The sequence below is a fragment of the Bos indicus x Bos taurus genome, chromosome 21 (genome assembly GCF_003369695.1).
Source record: "Bos indicus x Bos taurus breed Angus x Brahman F1 hybrid chromosome 21, Bos_hybrid_MaternalHap_v2.0, whole genome shotgun sequence".
Lineage (NCBI taxonomy): Eukaryota > Metazoa > Chordata > Mammalia > Artiodactyla > Bovidae > Bos > Bos indicus x Bos taurus.
This window is the reverse complement of record NC_040096.1, coordinates 33,510,022-33,522,426: the sequence shown is the minus strand read 5'-3', so window position 1 is coordinate 33,522,426 and position 12,405 is coordinate 33,510,022.

The following is a 12,405-nucleotide window of genomic DNA, read 5'->3' as shown; positions in this document are numbered from 1 at the left end:
GGCTGCAGTCACTATGTAACCCCGCCCCAAATTTTGCCTATAAAAACTCCCTGAAACCCATTGAGGAGTTGGGGATTTTTTGAGCACAAGCTACTTGTCCTTTCTTGGCCCTGCAACAAACTTTTCTTGGCTCCAAACTCTGACGTTTTGGTTAGTTTGGTCTCACCATGTGTTGAGTACATGAATTTGTTTTTGGTAAAAGGAGTTTTGTATTTTCATTTGCTAGATCTAGCAACCCTAAGGGAGAAGGCAATGGCACCCCACTCCAGTACTTTTGCCTGGAAAATCCCATGGATGGAGGGGCCCGGTAGGCTGCAGTCCATGGGGTCGCTAAGAGTCGGACATGACTGAGTGACTTCACTTTCACTTTTCACTTTCATGATTGGAGAAGGAAATGGCAACCCACTCCAGTGTTCTTGCCTGGAGAATCCCAGGGACGGGGGAGCCAGGTGGGCTGCCGTCTGTGGGGTCGCACAGAGTCAGACACGACTGACGTGACTTAGCAGCAGCAGCAACCCTAAGCAAGACATTACTATTTAGCACCCCATGCGAGGTAAACCTCTTTTTATACACCATGTTAACTCTTTGTTAACCCTTGCTGCCTCCATGAGAATCTTAAAACGCTTACTGAAATGAATACTTTCAGTCCCCAAACTGCAAAGACTCAGAGGACAGAGGCAAACTGTGGGCTGGGATGGACACTAGAGGTAAGGACATGCGTCTTCCTGTAAAGGACAGGGGGAGGGTCTCCATTTCAGCTTGGTCACAAGCTCCTGTCTTTTTGGCTGTGCCAGGTCTTCCTTGCAGCATGCAAACTCTTTGTTGTAGCATGTGGAATCCAGTTCTCTGACCAGGGGTCAAGCCCAGGCCCCTGCACTGGGAGCAAGGAGTCTTAAGCCACTGGACCACCAGGGAAGTCCCACAAGCTCCTTTCTCAACCCATCTCTTCTCCCCACCCTCTCGCCAGTCCTGTCTCTAACCAAGGCTGGTATCTCTGCAAACTCTCCCCCCATAGAACGGACCACCACTCCCCACAGAGTTCTGAAATATGGTTCCACCTTCTGGAAGGCCCCTGGGTGTCTGCAATCCCCCTGGTAGGGGGGCTCCGGTCTGAGGCGGGTGATGGTGATGGGTCCTCCCTCACAGTCTGTTGCTCTCCACCAGACACAGCTGCTGCCGTTTTTCTCTCCCGTTAAGGACCTGAGAGCAAACTCTCCTCCCTGCTGGGAGAACTTCTTCGTCCCAAGATCACAGAGTGGGGGATATTCCCTGCTTGAGGCCCTGATTTCTCTCCAGCTAACATGACCTTGACCTATTCCCTTCTGGGAGGACAGCCCCCACCATATTAAGATGCCTTGCACTCCTTCTGGGTTGCCATTCCCAGCATCCCAGAAACTGAATGCTTGCTGCTGAACCGTCTGATCAAATGGCGCCAATCTGCCCAGGGTTGGTTCCAGCCAAATGGCTCCAGCCCACGGTTCCCCTCTGAGAAGAAGGCCACAGAGGGAGAGGTTTGGATGAGGTGGCCCCAGCCATGGACCAGTCTCTAGGAGAGGCTGTATAGGGTCGGGTGCAGCAAACCTCTCCCATTGCTGGGCACTGATCTGGGGAAATAGCTTTGCTCAGAACCAGAGTAGGCTTTTCCCCATAGAGGTGGGAATGGGTGTATTCTGGAAGCAGTGATGTGTTCTCCTAAGGAGGTAACAGGGGAGCTGGGTGTGTGTGAGAAGGTGGGTAGGAAGAAATGGGTGGAGGTTCCAGGGCTGGTGCTTTCAACCTGCCCTCCTGATTCACAGGGGAAGAGAGAGTGAGGTTGGAAGACAAGTGAGTTGTCCAAGATCTCGCAGTGACTGAGGCCTAGAGCTCAGGGCTTTGGGTTCTCCATTGGGATAGGAGGCCTCAGGGTTAGGTGGCAGATTCTCCCTCTACTTCTGGAGTGGGGAAGGGTGGAATTTCCTGGTGAGCCTTATGTCAGAAAGGACTCTTGGGGCTAATTCAGTCACTCCTCCCCTCCCAGGCCTGAACCCTAGCTGCTGCTATTGGACTTAAAAGATCAGGGAGACGCTCTGGGGTCCTGGCTGGACACCTTCTGGTTTAAGCAGGATGGCTTCCCACAAGTGTGGACACCTAGAGCAGAGGAAGCTGGGTGGCACAAGACTACTGCCACCTGTATCAGCCTTTGCAGAGTGGCACTCAGGCCACTCTTTGCAGGCCTGGAGCAGGAGTATACACAGAGGCTGCTACTGGGCTGGCGTCCCTTCTCTATGGTGGCCTGTTGCATATTTCAGAGGCAGCTCCCACAGCATACCCCAGTGCCTTCTTACAATGTGTTTTGACACATGTCCCATTAAGACATGCAGTCTGTATGCCCTGCCCTCTCATTTGGGCAACCTTATGACTACCGCAGAAACAATGCTATATGACTTCTATAACCGAGTCATGAAAGGCGATACAGCTTCTGCCTGATTCTTTTCAGGACTCTTGCTCTTAGACCCTAACTGCTAGGCTGCAAGAAAGCCCAGGCCCGGCCAGCATAGGGGGAGGTGCAATGCCTGCAGCCAGCATCTGAGTGAGCAACTTTTGCCCTGACTTTTGCCCCAGCCACCATCTGACTTGACCCGCATACTGGTATCTCAGCAGGCAGGTAGAGTGATCTCATATTCCCATCTCTTGAAGAATTTTCCACATTTTGTTGTGATCCACACAGTCAAAGGCTTGAGTGCAGTCAAGGAAGCAGAAGTAGATGTTTTTCTGGAATTCCCTTGCTTTTTCTATGATCTGACAGGTGTTGGCAATTTGATCTCTGGTTCCTCTGCCTTTTGTAAACCCAGCTTGTACATCTGAAAGTTCTCAGTTCATGTACTGCTGAAGGACTTTGAGCATTACCTTGCTAGCATGTGAAATGATTGCAATTGTGCCGTAGTTTGAACATTCTTTGGCATCACCTGTCTTTGAGATTGGAATGAAAACACACAAAAGACTCCAAGACAGAACAGTCCAGCTGAGTCCAATCAAACTCCAGAACCATGAGAGATACTGTTCTTGTTTCATATCACAAAGTTTTGGGGTGGTTGGTTACCCAATAGTAATTGGAGTATATTCTATTCCAGGCTCCATCCTGCACCATGAGCGGCCTCAGCACTCCAGAACCTCTGTTCAAACTCTACATGCTCCTTGGGTCCCCCTGCACAACAGGCACCATTGGCCAGCCCTTGGGCTTAGAAATACCCATCCTTGCTGCCCTAGGGGAGATAAGGTGGGCAGAAACCAGCTCAGGTCTGGAAAGTGGGCTGGAGATCTGGAAGCCAGGGACCCAGAGTGTGGTCTAAAATGGGTCATGGGCTCTACTCTTGGTCCCAGTGGGGCTGGGAGCAGGCAGGGCAGGACCAGAGTGAGGGCTTCTGAAGCACAGAACCCAAGGGCAGTACTGGATGAGTACTTTATATCTGCCATTTCTTTTCTTTTTTTTTTTTAATTCTTATTAATTTGGCTGTGCCAGGTCTTGTATATTTTGGCTGTGCTGGGTCTTTGTTGCTGTAAGGCTTTTTCTACTTGTGCAGAGCGGGAGCTATTCTTTGCTGTTGTGTACAGGCTTCTCATTGCAGGGGCTTCTCTTGTTGCGGAGCATGGGCTCTAGGGCGCATAAGTTTCAGGAGTTGCTGCACATGGCTCAGTAGTTGCAGTTCTCGAGCTCTGGAGCACGGGTTCAATAGTTATGGTGCTCGGGCTTAGTTGCTCTGCAGCATGTGGGATCTTCCTGGATCAGAGATCGAACTCATGTCCCCTGCATTGGCAGGCAGATTCTTTACCACTGAGCCACCAGGGAAGCCCTATCTGCTCTCTCTTGATCCTCCCCCAGCCCTGCCCCACTGGGCTCATTGTCTCTGTTGCCCATGAGAACACACAGTTTCGCAGAGAGTAAGTCACAAGGTACGGATACGCCAGCAGCAGCCAAGGTCAGATGATAGCCTTTGTCAAACCACAAGGCTCCCACGGCCCTCCTTGGTTCAAAGACACTTGATTGAGCATTTCTCAGACATGTAGTCTACCTACCTTTATTTAAAAACCAAACAAAACTGTACCCACTTTAGACTAAATGGGGAGGCCAAGGAAGCCTGAAATAGGAGAACCCAGCCTTGACCATGGGGGATGACACGGGAAGTCAGAGGGCTGGAAGCGTCCAGCTGCCATCCATCCAGGAGCCCAGTCCTGTTGGAGGTCACCAAACCAGCTGGTGGAGACGCATTTATCTCTTTAGCTCCCCACCAAGGGATCTCTTTATCAGCTGCCCAGTCCTTAAACCCAATGTTCACCCTGAGGAATGTCTTTTAAAACCATTTGGCCTTGAGAAAGGCAGTCTGCCCCTTATCACTCTGTTTTGTTCTGTGTTGGCTTCCTGGTGGGTTATCAGGGGAAGCTTTGGTTTCTCCTTCTCCTGTTATCTCCCTGCTGGGTTTCAAAGCTGCCCTCAGCAGCTCCTGGGTGCCCCACCCTGCAGAGACTAGACAGCTGGAGGGGCAGGAGCTCTCCCTTCCAGTCAGTCCTTCCTGAGTCCCAATTCCTGGAACTTGTCTGCCCCTCGCCCACCTGGGCACTCAACAAGGCTGGCTGGGTGTCACCCATGGCTTCTCCAGGGATGTATGACATCATGAGGGTAAGCCTCATGGAACCTAGATTTGGGGAGTTCACAGAGCAACCACTTACAAACAAACAAACAAACCAACCAGTGTAGGCTTCTCACTTTACTTTTGTATTGCTTATTTATTTGCCAGATACATTATAGAAAGCAGCTTCTTTTATTTCTTAAGAAAGGATGTTTTAACTCCCAATGAGGCAAATTCCCTGGTGGCCTGGTGGTTGGGATCTGTGCTTTCGCTACCGAGGGCCTGGGTTCAATCCTTGGTCAGGGAACTAGGATCCCACAAGCTGCACAGCGCAGCCAAAAAACAAAACAAACAACAAACCCAACTCCCAGTGAGTAGGAAGGCTATAAAGTCAGATTAAAATGATGGTGGCCCCGCATTCCCAGACCTACCCTCTGACAAGAAAGGATGCCTGGCAGCCTGACATGATCTCTGAGGCTTGTGAAAACCTTGTCTGGGTTGCATCAGCTCCTAGATAGGTATTGAGACTCAGATTTAAGGAATTGAGGCTCTGGGAATTCCACAGAGCTGCCAGGTCCTAGCACACACATGGCTGTCTCAGGGCCTGCATAGCACCTTCGCTTGCCCTGAATCCCCATCCCCTCCCCCCGACACCCACACTCACGCTGCAGACACAGCCCAGCCGTCTCCTCCTCTACGCAAAGCCTGCTTTGTGGGTGTGAGATCTGTGTGGTCACACAGGCTCTGTGCTGAGAAGGGCCCAGTGCTTGGTTTCACGCTCTGCCTTTGCTATCTCAAAATCTGAGCAAACGGCCTTGCATTTTCATCTGCAAGAGGCCATACAGATTATGTAGCCAGTCTTGCTTCCACAACACCTTGCTAATGTCATCTCTCACTCTAAACTGAGTCTGAGGCCTCAGACAGCCGCTCTGCTTACTCCCCAATCACTCTCCCTTGAAAGCCCTACTTGCTTATTTGTCTCCTCACAAGTCTCTGAACCTCCTGAGGTCTGGGACAGAGTCTACATGAGCCCCGCACTGTACTTAGTACATGGCAGGTGCTCAGTAAACGTGTGTTGACATAAACAGTCCGGCAAAGGACCGGCCCTGTTCCTTATGTGATTCTGGCCAGAGCTGGGCTTCAACACACTTCTCTTGCTTTGGGGCCAAGACAATCTTCCCCGCCCTCTTGCTCTCCTGACCAGTGGCCAAAGGCCAAAACCAACCCAGACCAAAGCCAAACAGAAATTTGTTTTTCTGACCTAGGACCCAAATTAACATGTTTTGTTTTTTCCCAAAGGTACTCTACCATTTTCTAGAGGAGTTAAGATCAACTAATCCAGAACATCAGAACACCCTCATCTCTCCAGGGCTGGGAGGTGTAAGGTCAGAATGAGGACAAAAACACCACCCAAGGTGGACTAGGGCCCTGCTGGGTCATGATGGACCCAGTATATCTGGGACCCAGATGTGAGGAACTGGTAAGCTGTGACCAGGGGGAGTGGCATGTGCTGAGGCTAGATTTCATAGGAGCAAAGAAAAGAAGGGTATGGCTTATACCAGTTCTGCCAAATCCTCCATGAAATCCCCTTACAGTCTTTCATTCATTCATTCATCCACGTATGCAGGGGATGTCTAGTGAGGAAGACTGACAGATCCCAAAGTTGTCGTTTTTTTTTTTCCTGACTGTACAAATGGCATGTGGGATCCTAGTTCCCCCACCAGGGATGGAACCCATACCTCCTGCAGTGGAAGCGCAGAGTCTTAACCACTGGACCACCAGGGAAGTCCCGATTCCAATCTTTTTAATGCTTAGAACCCAGTCTTCTTTGGAACAAGGTAGAGTCTATAAATAGTATGTTGGAAAGAAGCCTCTGGTGCCCAGTTGGCTCCCTGCACTGGATGGAGGTTGCACAGATGCACCTTCGGGGCTTCTGCTGTCTTTAAAGGCAGCCCTCTCCTTGCTCGGGGACCAATGCCCAAGCCAGTGGTTATTTGAGCCTGCAACCGGCAGTGCTCTGCTGTTCTCTAAACTTCCCCAACTTCCCCAGGGCTCCTCTCTCCTCCGGTAGCTGAGTTCTCAGCCAGCTGCTCTGGGCTCCATCTGATCAGTCTCTGCATGCATGCATGCTAAGTCGCTTCAGTCGTGTCTGACTCTGTGAAACCCTATGGACCGTAGCCCGTCAGGCTCCTCTGTCCATGGAATTCTCTAAGCAAGAATACTGGAGTGGATTGCCATGCCCCATCCAGGGGATCTTCCCCACCCAGGGATCAAACCTGTGTGTCTTATGTCTTCTGCATTGGCAGACGGGTTCTTTACCACTAGTGCCACCTGGGAAACCCTGAATTAGTCTCTAGTGGAGCCCCAAAACGGACCACTCTGCTTGGCCCGGAGGCATGGGAGATAGATCCGGCCATATCTCCCCTCAACAAATATTGAAACACCCGCTGGGTGCCCAGCTCTGGGTTCAGGAGAGTGTATCCAGCCCCAGGAGGGAAGGGATGGCCTATTTTCTAGAGCTCTGGTCCCCATTGTGGGCACCCAAGAAAGGAGTGTTGAAGGAATGAATGACCAGGCCTGGGCAGACTAACTTCTGGACAAAGTTGAGGCATAGATCATCAGTGCTCAGCTGATCAGAAAGGAAAGAAGTCAGGTGTATGGGAAAGGTGAAAAAACTTTCCATTCTCTAAACTCAAGAAAGGAAAAGACTTCCGGGGCCAAGCTCTTAGCCACGAACAGGTTCATTTTAAACCTGGCGGAAGTAACCACAGACAGTCTTACGTCAGTACCCTCAGGGCCAGCCAATCAGTGGCGGCCTCGTTCCAGGGACCACGCTTCTGAGAACCAGCCAATCAGTACCAGCCTTATTCCCCATAACTCCCACTTCTGAAAGACAACCAATTCCTAAGCTTTAACGTTGAAAGTCAGCCAATCTACAAACAGCCGGGCTTCTGAAAGTCAGCCAATTACTGAAGAGCCTGCTTTCCATGCCCTGTACAAGATCAGTTCCAGCGTTGTGCGGATTTTGCGCTTGCTTAGCAAGTAAAGTTCTGTGTGTGTGTGTGTGTGTGTGTGTGTTTCTCTTTCTGCAATAAATACAGCTTCCCTGGGAGGAAGAGTTGCACTCAGTGCACAGGTCCATACGTGACTGGTGGTTTCTGGGCCACTGGGCCACTTCTCTGTAACCCTGTCCTCTTCTTGCCCCAGAGATGTTTTGAGAACTGGGGAACAAGGCTTTGACTAAGGAGAGAGTGTATGTAGGGTATCTTCACAAGGTCCTCTGTGGGGCCCCACAGGCAGGGGAAGAGGGTTCAACCTAAGAGGGATCCATGGCACAAACAGCCCTGCTCTTCCAGGGCTGCTATGAGAGGGCCATTAATGGATAGCGAGACATCCATGACATCACAACTGATTGGAATGACATGATCTGATGGAGGCGGCAGGACAGTAAGAGCAATCAGCAGAACTAGAGCTCCTGAGCCATACCCAGCGGGGCCCCTCTTTCATGGGATGCAGTAAGTCCTGAGGAGTGAGGGGAGGGTAAGTCTGGGAGTGGTTCCCATGGGGAGTGAGGTTCAGGGGGCCAGAGTGCCTCTCCCACTTGTGCTGACATTACTGGCCAGCACTTTAGGTCAGGGAAACAAAGAGGCGAGCACAGCTCCTCATCTTTATCTTCTCCCAGTGCTGTCCCCCACTATCCCACAGGCTAAGCCAGTGATGGGGTTGTTACTGAGCACAAGTTTGTGTGCTTGACACAGTAAAGGTCAAATAAGCTGAACCAAAATGTCGAAGTTTGAAGCAGAGAAAGGTTTATTGCAAAGCCATGCAAGGAAAAATGGTGGTTTGTGCTCAAAAAACCCCCAGAACTCCCCACAGGGTTTCAGCGATGCATTTTTAATGGCCAGGTGGGGGAGAGTCCTACCAGGGTATGCACTCAGCTACTGCACAATTCTCTGGTTGGATGTTGAAGTAACAGTGATTAATGTTGTCAGTCCTTAGGTGCCAGTAGGCCTGGGGGCTCCGTGCTCAGGATCATTAAATAGTTAATTTCTTCCATTTGGTGGTGGGTTTTAGCATCTGAAAAACTAAAGGAATGCACATGAGATACTATTATCTGGATACTTCAGAGAGGAGCTACAGCAGAGGGTTTAGGAGTGAGGTCTGTCCTGGGAAGGCCCTGCAGTGTCCTGCCTAGTTACAGTGTGAACCCAAGGCAGGAGATTCTTTCAGTGGAGAACTTCTTGGAATAGGGGCCTGGGTTGGCCTGAAGAGGGCCTGGTCGGGACACTTGGAGTGACGCTACAGTAAGCAGAGTCAGTCTCTGTGAAGAGTCTGTGAGTTCTGCCTGCTTTGCCCCACTCTGCTTCTCCATACAAACACCTGTCGCCACACCTGCCTTCACTGGCTAGGTGACATATATTAAGGTGCCTTTTCCATTTACTGGAATAGACCTGATGTGGCAACCAACTATCTCAGTAAGTTCTGCTGTATCAAGTCCTGGTCTGTTGGGAGTCTGCAGTGATTTGGGACTTCTCCTTGTGCAATGGGTGCAGCAGCCACCCATGTGCCCTTCCTACAGTCTGGCTACCGGTTCTTCTTCCCTTGACCTCCTACCCTCAACCCCATGCAAACCTCCAAAAGGCTGATTTGCATAACATTTTGCCTGTGTTTGCCTGGTGGCTCCTCTCTCCTTTTGGAGCCAGCCTGGAACTCCTGGGTTTTGGCTGCCAGGAGCTCTGCTCCTCCACGCCTGCCTGCAGGATGAGTAGGTTCCTCAATTCTCCCCAGAATTAGGCTGGGACTAAAGCAAGGCCCAAAAGTGCGCACAGCAGAAATATTAAAGAGGCACTCATTCTTTCCTTCTTTTTTTTTGGCTGCATCACGTGACTTTTGGGATCTTAGTTCCCCTACCAGGGATCAAAGCCCAGCCTTTAGCAGTAAAAGCATGGAGCCCTAACCACTAGACCCTCAGGGAATACCCCCTCTTTTTTTTTCAATTGAGGTAAAGTTGGTTTACAATATTGTGCTAATTTCTGCTGTGCAAAGTGAACCAGTTATACACACTTATTTAACGTATTCTTTTCCACTATGGTTTATTCCAGGAGATTGAATATAGCTCCCTGTGTTATACAGTATGACCTTGTGGTTTCCTATTCTAAATGTAATAGTTTGCAGCTGCTAAGCCCAGACTCCCAGTCCATCCCCCTCCCACCTCCCTTCCCCCGTGGCAACCACACGTCTCTTCTCTGTGTCTGAGAGTCTGTTTTGTAGATAGGTTCATTCACATCATATTTTAGATTCCACCTGTACGTGATAGCACATGATATTTGTCTTTTTTTTTTTTTTACTTACTTAGTATGAGATTCTCTCAGTCCATCCGTCGCTGCAAATGGCATTATTCTGTTCTTTTTTATGGCTGAGGAGTATTCCATTGTATAGATCTACTGCATCTCCTTAACTGTTTATCTGTCGATGACCATTTAGGTTGGTTCCGTATCCTGGCTATTGCGATTGGAGCTGCTGTGCACAAAGGAGTGCCTGTATCTTTGAATTATAGTTTCTGAATTATAGTTTTGTCTGGTATATTCCCAGGAGTGAGACTGCTATATCATACATGAGAAAATGGAATATCTCCTGCCGTATAGTAAACAAAGAATATCACAGTAATCCGCAATTGCAGCCACCGCTGACAGTGAGCTGGTGAGCCCTGAGGGAACTCAGGAAGGATAAAATACCTGCCATCTAGCAGTCAGCAGCAGCAGCAGTCATCAAAGTGCAGCCACTCCCTACGGTGAGCCCTAAGGAAGCTCAGAATGTGGAAAACACAGGACACTGGCCCCACATAGCCGAGGTGCATATCAAAGGAATTATTTCAGTGAGCCCAGACTCTTGCATCTTCCCATGCATAGAAAAGCACTAAATTCTTTAACCTGGGATATCTGGTCTTCTTTAATTTACAAACAACTTTTAACATTCAGACTACCTGCCTTTTGTTGCAAAATTTCTATATTACCTGGTTCATCCCCCTCCCCACCTCCTCAGAGCAGTTCTCTCAGGGTTACTTGAGATGCTGCCTCCTGGGCTTGAGTCCTAAAATTTTCTGCCAAATAAAACATAGCTCTCAACTTTTAGGTTGCGTGTATTTTTTCAGTTGACATATGGTAATCCTATTTTTAGTTTTCTGGGGGACCTCCATGCTGTTTTCCATAGTGGCTGCATCAACTTACATTCCCACCAACCATGTAAGAGGGTTCCCTTTTCTCCACACCTTTTCCAGCATTTTTTGTTTGTAGACTTTTTAATGATGGCCATTCTGACCAGTGTGAGGGGCTACCTCAGTGTAGTTTTGATTTACATTTCTCTAATAATTAGTGACGGTGAGCATCTTTTACATGCCCACTGGCCATCTGTACGTCTTCTTTTGAGAAATAACTATTAAGTTCTTCTGCCCACTTCTTGATTGGATTGTTTGTCTTTCTGTTGTTGAGTTGTATGAGCTGTTTGTATATTTTGGAGATTAAGCCCTTGTTGGTTGCATCATCTGCAATTATTTTCTCCCATTCGTAGGTTGTCTTTTCATTTTTCAAATGGTCTTCTTCACTCCACAAAACTTGTAAGCTTGATTAGGTCTCATTTGTTTATTTTTGTTTTTATTTCTAGTGCCTGGGAGACTGACCTAAGAAAACATTGGTACAATTTATATCAGAGAATATTTTGAAGAGACACTCACTCTTAGGTGCTGACCCTGTCCTTGCAAGATCCTGAGGGTGAGAGCCTCCTGAACTTTTGCCCACGAGATGCCTCACTTGCCTTACTGGAGCCCCTGCTGGGGGTGTTCAGGCCCCCAGGATCTGAAATCAAATCTTATCAAATGTGCCCTAAAAGCTGTTAATCCTGAGTCTGCCTCCAACCCCTCTTGGAGGGGAAGAGGGAAGAAGGGGTCTGAGGTTGGTGGCACTGTGAGATCAATATCAGGATCAAGAATCAGAGGGGAACCGCCCCCACAACACCACCCCAGGAACTGAAAACCACATTGAAGGAAACTTGGAGTGACCTGCCGTCAGAGGGAACCAAGCAGGCCGGTGAGCGGGGACGATGCTGATGTGAAACTCAGCACCCGGAACTGAACTTGACCGTCACCACAACCTATCCTGGGGACCACCTGGCCCTTCCCAGAGAGGTCTAAAAGACTCTAGGGAAGGCTGGGCTGAAGCAGGAGGTTTGAACTCCATGTCTCTCATAGGTTAGCCGTAGAAAGGGGACTGTTGTGAGACCAGGAGACAGGCAGTAAAGATCCACCTGTGCTTCAGGCGTTGGTGGTGGTAACGTGCCTCCGTCTCCATGCCTAGGCCTCAGAATCTCTCAGGCCCCGGCCAAACATCCCCCCTCTCTCAGCCCTGCCTGTTCCCCACTCTGCAGAGAACTTTATCTTGCCTGACCCTTTGGACATCCCTCCTGCTTTCAAAGCTTATCCAGAACCTGAAACCCCTCTGTGCCTAGGTCACTGTTTGTGGCTTCAGGGTATGTTTTCTTGGGAATTCCCTGGAGGTCTAGTGGTTAGGACTTGGTGCTTTCACACTTTCAATGCTGTGGCCCGTGTTTGATCCCTGCTTGGGAAACTAAGATCTCTCAAGTCACACAGCATGGGCAAAAAAAAACCCCCCAAACAAATGTGTTTTTTTTTAAGTCTAGCTAGAGGAGAGTGTGCCCCTGCTCACTGACCTCTTTCAGTGGTTGGGTGGAGGTGGTCCACAGGCCCACGTGGGCAGAATGAGGGGTAAAGCCAGTGCGGGGTGAGCAT